Source organism: Sarcophilus harrisii, chromosome 3 (genome assembly GCF_902635505.1).
Source record: "Sarcophilus harrisii chromosome 3, mSarHar1.11, whole genome shotgun sequence".
In the NCBI taxonomy this organism is placed as follows: domain Eukaryota; kingdom Metazoa; phylum Chordata; class Mammalia; order Dasyuromorphia; family Dasyuridae; genus Sarcophilus; species Sarcophilus harrisii.
Window position 1 is genome coordinate 529,879,834 of NC_045428.1, and position 10,033 is coordinate 529,889,866.

General features: G+C 36.9%; 1 protein-coding gene across 1 annotated transcript in view; it reads right to left on the reverse strand.

Moving 5' to 3' along the window:
* The window catches only part of SERTM1 (serine rich and transmembrane domain containing 1), a 30,070-nt gene extending 20,580 nt beyond the window's left edge, over nucleotides 1-9,490 (reverse strand). The window contains exon 1 of the mRNA XM_031961995.1: nucleotides 9,230-9,490. The gene's annotated coding sequence lies outside the window, so the exon portion shown is untranslated. The remainder of the gene's footprint in view (nucleotides 1-9,229) is intronic.
* Between the last annotated feature and the right edge of the window lie 543 nt (nucleotides 9,491-10,033).

Sequence of the window (10,033 nt, forward strand, 5' to 3'; positions counted from 1 at the left end):
TCCCTGGCAAAAAGATATCAAATGTCTGGATAGTAAAGATCCTGCCTACATGTTCCTTGTAATATGAAACAAACTCATATGCAATGCTATCAAGAAAGAAATTAAGTTCTCAATGGCCTATTGTCATTTCAGATAACAGTTCAGGATCAGAATGTGTCAGAAACAATACAGAAGCAATCAACAATTTTAGATTCAAGTTCACCATAAATGTATTTCAAATTTTAAAAGGAGGAAGGCTAGGGTAGAATGGGGTAGGAGGGAGGCAGAAAGTCAGAGGTGATCTGCAAAATATAGATTATTGCTCTTGTAACTTGTACATAGCTAAATAATCACAAATTCTAGAAAATAGAGCTGTGATTTTCTTGGGAAAAGTCCAGACCTTTAATTTCACGAGGTTGGGAGCTCCCTCCATTGGTGAAGACTAGGAAAGCATCTGTAATTTTAATCTTTGCTTCCTTCTGCTACTAAATGGTTGCCATGCTTACACAGTTTTTATATGTCAGAAACAAGAGCTTAATTCAGGTTTTCCTGATTCCAGAGCTAGTTCTTCTATCTACTATGTCATGTGACCTCTCTGCTGTGATTTTTATCCACAATAAAATCACGGGTGTTTTTCTCTTACATCATAGAACAGTCTGACTCTAATTCATTCTTCCTCAGAAAGAGGAATTTCTGTCTTTTGAGGCCATGTTACACAAATCCAAGGCTTTCTAATCCCTCCCCACCTTTACTGCGTTTGCCTCCAACTGGCCTGTCCCATGAGTCTCTCTCGATTTCATCTGATTGGATATCTCCTTTGAGAGACACATGGAGCATTATGTCTCAGAGATCAGATTGCTGGCTTTCTCTCTCATTAATACTATTAAGAACCACCATTGGAATAAACATTTGCTTTCTCTTTCAAAGTATTATTTATTCTTAAATTCTGGTCCTTCTAATGTTAAATCCTTTGTAACATCACTTCCTTTCTACTTGCCCATAGTGACCTTTAATAATGTGAGCTAACATTTCATTTCTTAAACATAAATTCCACTCATGGTTATCATGAAAACAGAGATGAAACAGGCTGTATGATTTGGGGGGTTACATCTGAGGGATTCATGCATGTAATTTTTTATTCATAAACTCATATTCAGATTATAATGCAAATGTGATGCAAACATTAAAGTTGGTGAAAAGTGAAAAATTCATCAACTGCTTGTTCCCTTTACACAAAACTGAAGGATCATTTTGACTGATCCTTTCACTGGATTGGATGAATTTTTGATGGAACTGTCTGGTTACTTTGGCATCATGTAATCAACAGCTACAGTGGAAAATCACATTGACATATCTAGTCCTTTTGTACTAAGTCTCTCTCATCTCAGGGACTCAGGTCCAGAAGTGAAGGAATGCCAGATTAAAAGAGTAGGAAACAGGAATATTCAGTGAGATCCCATAGTGTTCGGAAAGGCTTCCTCACTAGCATCAGGGTCTGGCCCAAAGATGAGTAGTACAATAGCCTAAAGTGTGGTGGTCCTTCCTTACAATGATTAATTCAGAAAAAGAACTAGGTTCTCTACAATTCCATCTTATTTCATGAATTCAAGATTCTAGATAAAGAATCTAGAATTAGCTGGTTTTGAAACCTGATTCTCCACAAGCCCTCCTAATGTTTGGAAGATGCTCCTTTCTCTCCTCTGTGTCTCTAACTTCCTTTGAATCTAAATGCAGATGTCATCTCCTCCATGAAGTCTTCTCTTATCCAATGCTTTTTCAATCCTCAGTTTCTTTTCTATTAGAGTTATTTTGAGAATATATTTTGCTCTCTAATAGGATATAGATTCTTAGAGAGAAAGCAGCTATTTTGATCTTGTCTTTGTATCTCTAGTGTTTTGAATATAGTAGGTGGTTAATAAATATTGAATGGAACTACTTCACAAAAACTCCCATATGATGAAGGAGGAATCTATCCTTGGGGAATGAAAAACAGGAAATACATATGGATATCAGAGAAATCCAGTTTGCCTAACGTAATTGATGAGTGTAGGATTGCACTTGGTAGTAATTGTCAAAGCCAATGTATTTTCTAGTTGATAATTAAAAATTGTTTGACTTGTGCATGAGATTCATTGGAATCTCCTTTTAGCAGTGATACTATAATAGAATTTAAATTGCTTTAGGGCAGGGACTATTTCCATTTTTATCTTCATATCTCTAGCACTTAGCACAGTGCCTTGCATATGGCAGATGTTTAATAAATGTTTGTTAAACTGAGTTGGAGAAGGGAATTCAACTGACTTAAAGCTGTTATATAATATTTTTTATTATATAGATTCAAGGGTTCATGATTTTACCCCTAGTATATTTTAATAAATTAATACAAACTGATTAGTGAAAGGCATTGTTCTGGTCAGCTTTTATGTAACGGGGACTAGGGATTTAAAAATAAATCAAATGATGAACATTTATTAAGTTCCTCCTATGTGCCAGGCCTGTGCTAAGTGTTGAGGATATAAAAAGAGGCAAAATTCAGTCTCTGTCTCTGCCCTGAAAGAGTTTATAATCTAATAGGGAGAGATGTTTGTGTGTAATAACTATATACAAACAATCTATATATGAGATATATAAACAAAAATGTGAAACTGCAACAGCATATATTCATTACAGTTGGAAAAAAAAAAAGAAAAAGTTCAACTACACCCTACAGGATACTTGTAGGTACTTGTAGATGTCAATTTCATACCTCCACTATTTTCCTTTATCTCTTCTGCCTTTTGAGCTAAACTTCTGGAAAAGACCTTCTATAAGACGTCTCTTCTTGCCTTTCCCATCTTCTTACACCTTATTCCCTGACAGGCACTTTCTGATTCAATCTGATACAATAGCCGCCTGACTGTCATATGAATAGGATATTCCATCACTTAGCTCTGGGCATTTTCTCTGGCTATGTCCTATGCCTGGAATACTCTCCCTTATCCATTCCAACTACTAACTTCCCTGGCTTCCTTTAAGTCTCAACTAAAATCTCATTTTCTGCAGGAAGTCTTTTCCAACCTCTCTTATTTCCAGTGAATATTTTTTCTGTTAAATTATTTCCTATTTATCCTGTATATAGCTAGTTTTATATATTTTTGTTTGCATGTTGTCCACATTAGATTGTAAGCTTCTTGAGAGCAGAACTGTCTTTTGCCTCTTTTTGTTTCCCTAGTGCTTGGCACAATGCCTGACATATAGTAGGTGCTTAATAAATATTTACTGATTGATTGATGTTCATTAATTCAGCATGTGTTCAGTGAGCATCCATTATGTATAAGGGATCATCAAAAATTACTTCACATCATTTCACTTTTTTATTTAAGTATTTTGGTAAAGAAACCAAAATAATTTTGAAAGGCTAATGAGTGGGTATAAGGTCAAATTAATCAGCTCAGGGGTAAATCTACATCGAGTTTAAACTCATATATCTAATGTGGAAAATGAGGCAATATGTGAAAAGTGGAATCATTTAATAGCAGAGTTAGAAGGGATCAATCTTTATCTAAGAAAACATTCTTCTCTGCAACAGACATGACAAGTGCTCATCTAGCCTTTGCTTGAAGAGCTCCAGGTTGGATAGCATACAAGTTCTTGAAGTATGTTAGTTGGAGGTCCTGGAAGAAGTGTACAAATGAAAAAAGAAGTAAGCAGTTCACAACATAGAAGACCATCATAAGTGAAAGCTAAGCCCATGTTCATGATAATGTTCTGGAATATCAAAAATTCACTGGGACAGTAAATATTTGCATAGGTATGTCCTTACTTGAAGGCAGGGAAAGGGCAGTAAGAATATGGCTACAAAAATTCTCAGTGGCATCATTCTGAGAGTGATGTACAAAAGTGAACCTGAGGTTGTAATAGATGGGCAGATTCATTGTTAAACATGAGCTAAAGGATTTCTTTGGACAGCATTATGGACTGTACAACAATAATCAGAATAGAATCTAGTTTTGGCAAGGCAATGCAGAGCTGCTTGGACCAACTGTGCGTGAGACAGATGGAAACAGTCTCAGAAGATGAACATTTTAATTAAAAGTTTTTTCAAAAAAAATTGAGGTCCTAGATGATCTTTTTCACTGGAGGGGAGCAAATATAAAGAAAACCCATTACAACCTTAGTGCTGAAGGATAAAATATGTCTGCCGTGTGCAAAGAAAGGAGATTATTGTTGTATCTAGCATTTCTATCACAGGACACCAAATCATTACTTCCACAACCATTGCTACTTAGAAAAATTCCCTAGAGGACAGAATCCAGAAAAACAAAAATATGAAGAAAAGAAAAATCTTTTCTTTGGAAGTTTCATTCATCTTGTAACTATCTTTGGGTATTGTTATTCTAGCAAAATTCCTCATGTAGCATGAATTACTTTTCTTTAAAATAGCAACTCTATTAGCAATTTCTGATCAGGAAGACCAGAATTCAAATGCTGCCTCAGATACTTACAAGCTGTACCATCTCAAGCAAGTAATAATAATTTTTCTTAATCTCAATTGCCTCATCTCTAAAATATAGATAATTGTATCTATCTCACAGAGTTGTTGTGAAAATCAAATAAAACTATATCAAGATAGATATATTTTGTGTACATTTATATGTAGCATTAAAATAATATAAAATATAATGTGACAACATTTCCATTGTAAAATGTAAATGATAGTACATTTCCTAGATGTCTTGTTACCTTTATCATATACACATAAAAGCACATATTTTATCTTCAGGTCTCCATATTTTTTCCTTAGAGATGAAAACCAAAAAAAAAAAAAATGCAGTAAGTTACTCAAGTATTTTTTTAAAGATCCAATTATGCTCATTTCAAATATCCAGATATTTGTATTTTTCATTTGCATTTAATTGTTTAGCATCACTGGGCTAGATTAAAAAGTAGAAACTTGTACTTATGACACATAAAATGGATTACATTACTACTGAGGTTAGGCAAGCCAATAAGTTTTCAATACTTCATTTTGTGGAGCTTCTCAATAATATATTTATTTCTCTATTATCCTTGTTTCTTAAAGATACAATCAGTCATTAAAATGGATACAGAATCAGATGGCAAAGACATATAAGTTCTGGTAAGATAGTCTTGAATCTGGGGTAGAATTATATTCTTAGTTGCTCACCTCTAGCCACTTAAACCCTGAAGGTGGTTTAAGGTGAAGCACACATTTCCCATACCATTTTGTATTATCCTGCTTAGAAGTATCACAATAGTTGAAATGTGGCCAAGAGAAAATTATGCTTTCTCTACATTCTAGTGTCTTGCCTATAAAAATGACAGCATCCCCATTCAAGGTCACTGCAAAGATTAGTAGCAGTTAGAGCTAACATTAGCAAAATGTTTGACCTGATTGAATAGTATAAGTACTAAATGCAGAAATTAATTCAAATCTTTAGATTGTCCCAGGGGTTTGAGCATTTACTAAGGAAACAAGTCACTTGTCACTAATAAATAAATGAGAGTTAAGATACCAAATAACCACAAACTGGACACTAGAGGCACAATAAAATACTATGATGTCAAGTGACTGAGAAGTAAACCATTTAACTGGCAATAACTAACAAATTAACAAGTCTTTCTAATCAGTGAAATATTCTTGTGACAAATTAATTAGGAAGGCTGCTATTTCAGCTTCCCCGGGGAGCTGAATCTATATATTGACCTCTCCCTAAATGAATTCCATTTAGCTTCTGAACTGATGCTATCGTAGAAATATTCTCTGTTTCCTGAATACGACACAATTTCTTGCAGCTATGTGCTTTTGCTGTCATCATCGAGTTTGTATACAATCTTCTAACAATCTTACGAAACCTACTTTTCAAAAAGTAGTTATATAGTTTTTCCAAGCCTTTTGAACACTAAAAATAATAAAGAAAATTGGTAAAAACATAATATGAAAAGAGACTTTCATTTTCATATAGATAGTAGAGAATAGTACACTTTAATAGTAATAGAGAATTTGAAATGTTTAGAATTTAGGAAATGTTTATCATAATCTTAATCACCCCTCTCAATAAGCTCAGATATTTTGCCATGTTGGCAATTCTTTGACTGGTTTTGCAATAATTTCATATTTTCATAGTGAAGAAGTACTTGTTCAAAACCTCCTTTTTGCCCTGTCTAAATGGAACATACAATTTAAAGTATTTCACATTCATATTCCAAAGAATTCTAGCAGAATAATTTTTGTCACATGTCATGGTATATCATAGAGAAATAAATTTGATCAATGCAAATGCTACAATACAGAGTTACAGATGAGATGAATCTGGAGTCTTGGATTGTGGAGCTTGTCATTGAGTACCTCAAGCAGCTTAATGAATACAGAGATTAATGATTTCCATCAGCCTCAAAGACTTTATCATGTGTTGAAGTATATTACATGCACTTATCAGTCTTAGTAACTGGGACTCTGGCAGCCTAAATTATGAATCAGAATGATGAATCCCTTCTCGACTCCCTCCCAGACTCCCACTTCATTTATTGGCAAATTCAAGCATTTAAACTCATTGCTACTACTCCCCTAGATTTTCTTCTTTAGTGTTTTCTACTAGAAAGTCTTTGAAAGCACCTGCATTGTGACCCCCCATTTATTACAAAACAAAGATTATGTTCTCTCCCTAAAATATGTGCATGAGAAAACTGAGAATGTAGTATTTTTTAATGCTCTACTTTATTGATTTTATTTCTATAAATGTAATAACTCATGTACTTCAATGACCTCTTTGAATCCAAAAGAAACAAAACCTGTAATTATGTATAGTAATTACTTTGTTTTGTCTTTCCAATAAAAGCTAATGACACTTAAAGACATATCTATCAGAACTGCTTTGAGACCTTAATAAAGCATTTCATGTGTTGGGTCTTAAACTAGATAGAGAGTAATAAGTTACATGCCTAAACCCAAGAGAAAAATGAGGAGTATTAACTGGGAAGAGGAGACATTTAGGGATACCTTTCAAATAGAGTTGATTAAAATGATAGCAGAAAACTAAAATTTTTATTTTAGGGATAAATATTTCCTCTTATAATAGTGACAATGAACCCATTAAGAATAATTTAATTATGACCAAGCATCTTTGTATTCCAAATGAAAACAAGAAATAAAGTCATCAGTTGGGAGGGGAGAAGGAAAGAAACCAGCAATAATTAAATTACCATGAGATATGGCAATAGTTTTGGAAATACTAAGATTAGGGCAGAAAGGTAATCTTCATACTGTTAGCTTCTTTAATGATGAAAATCAGTAATATTTATGGAGGTCTCACAATACCTAAAGTATGATGAGCATATAACATGCACTTTGCAGATGTTAAAGGCTAATATACCCGAAATACTTCTATGATAGTCAAAGGTTTCACTTCTCTTAAAAGACCAGGTTTCAGAAAGTAGCTTCAGTATGCAGTAGTATTCAAAAGCAGTCCCACTTGCAAAATATCTCCAACAAAGACATTTCTATTATTAATTGAAAGCAAGTAGGTGATGAGAAATTGAGGAGGGGGGACAGGGGCCTCTTCTTTCTAAGTACAAAATAGGATTTTTAGTGAACAAAGAATATAAGTATTCTTGCATGTCAATATGTGATGAAAATGGATTATAGAATGAGAAATTTTAAAAAGCTACTGCTTCTTATTAATAAAAATTTTCTTAAAAACAATCAAGGAATCATAAGCAACTCCAACTTATTATTTGAAAGGAATAATTATTTGACATTTCTTTTTTCTTTTTTTTTTCCTTTTGCTCTTTTTTAAGAAGAGTTGGAGAAAATTCAAGTGAAAAGCACCTGAGAAGAAACATTCAAAAAAGACTGAAACAAGACCTTCCACGATTTAATGGATTCTCATATCTCTGTACTGATGTAGTCATAAACCTATAAAAGGAGCAAGTCCCATCAGACGACCTCTTCACATCCCTACCTGTCCCAGTTATTTATTTATTTAGCAGGAACACCACCATCTCCCTAAGCCAATCCATTTCTTTAAGTAAATCAAGCAGAAAAAGGAAATTAAGAGGTAGATCTTGTTTTTAAGGTCAAAATACCAACTCTACCCATTCTACTAAAAGACAAGAGTTACAAGGAAAGAAATCCCCCAAATCAAGTTTCCAACAGTCTTTTAAAAAGAATATCAGGATCCTTCTACTTCCCTAGTTTCCCCGCTCCCAAAATCAATACGCTTTAATTATAAGCAGTTTGAAAAGGAAATGGATTACAGATCTTAAATTTCAGGACTGGGGGTGAGGGACTGCTGACTCTGGGAAAGGGCGTTGTTTCCAAACGGGTCCTCTAAGAACCTCCATACAACTATTGCCGGGGACCCCAAAGAGTCCAGTATCCAAGAAAACTTCCTGGTAACGAGAGCAGCTCTACTAGCCATCTAAAGCCCTGCCTGAGATACAGTTTTACGGTCCAAAGCAGGCGGTGTGTGTGAGCATGGGCAAATTTTCATAAGAAAGAGATGAGGGAAAAACAGAAAGAAAGAAAAAGATCGCCCGCAAGAAGGAGCTTTGAAAAGTAGAAAGCGCTATACAAATACGAGGTGTTATTGATAAATATTAGGATATTGGAAAAGAGGGGGGAAATCTCTATTCTATTTCCCTGTTACTTTGAATCTAAATAAAATATGTCCTGGGATGTCTTGTCCTGTCCGAGTCCAGAAATCCACTGCCCAGTGCCCGACCCCTGAACTGCCTCCTTCAACTGTGATATCTGCGATAGAAAGGACTCAGGAAAACCCGGACTCTCCCCCCGCCCCTTTCCTGAAGAGATGAATGGTCTGTCTTCCAAAATACGGAACCTCTGGGGAAGAGATCTAAGGGCTGTTGGCTAAGACAAAGTGGACTAGGAGAGGACAGATGAATACAGGACAAGTGACACTTTCGACAGGTCTCCCAGAGTGGGAAGCCTCACATCTACTGGTGGCTCGCTTTTAAAAAATCCTGGAAATGAGTTATCTCTCTCCAACCAAGTGGGGAATGAAGAAGGAACTTGGGATGGTCACTCGGAAGCCAGGCTGCTCCTAAGGGAGGGGTAGGATCTCCTAAAGGAGGATGAATGCCCATGATGTCCCAGGGATGTCAACAATGACCCGCTGACCGGATACCTAGTTGACTGTTCCTTACTACCCTTCCGAACCTTCCATTCTCTCCCATCCCCTGTTCAGCTTTCTACTGTTGGGAGTATTGGGAACCGGGATCTCACACTAACCTGCAATCTGGAGACCTCAGTGGAAGGTCGGGGAGGGCACTCCCCTGGCGGCTTTGAGAGAGAGCGGCGGCTTGCTTCTATCCCCCAGCTACAGGCTGAGAAACCTTCCTCAGGGAAAGTATGGTGCTCTAGGGCTTAGTGAGGTGCTGAGAGTAAGAGGCTTTAACCAGGTCTGCTCTGGTTCAGTCAGTCTTCCAGCCAGTACAGGAGCGGTAGGCAAGGTGGCAGCGGTAGGGAGCTGCGCTGCCCAAAGACTAAGAGACAGAGGGAGGAGTTTTCCCCCGCCCACTCTCCAATCCCCACAACCAATGGCCCTGAACCTCGATGCTCCCCCTCCCTGCTAGCTCCTTCTACGCCGTGCCAGGCTCCCTCACTGCTAGGGACTGGGCTGGGCGCACCTAGCAGTGTCTCTGATCTGGGGAACAGTAGGAAGCTGGGGCGGGGGAGGGAGGGGAAGGAGGAGAGCGAAGAATCTTTCTTTTCTCCACTCCTAGGTTGGAAAAGCCCAGAGTACATAGAGGCGTCTGCCCATAAAACCCCATCTGGAAAAAGCAGGTTGGGGAGGAACTTGGGGTGGGGGTGGAGAGAGGTGGAAAGGGAACAGAAAGACTTGGAGGTGGAGTGGGAACAGGGTGCTTCCCTGCAGGTGAGAACCTCCCCCCGGCCTCTTCTCTTAACCTAGGTCTTAACTATCCAGAGATATTCTTTCTCCTTCCCCTATCAGAGGTAAGGTGGGCTTACCTCTCTCTGAATGAGGGTATAGCCCTCTTTCTGTTCATTGCATTACAGCATTTTGTCCTGTGA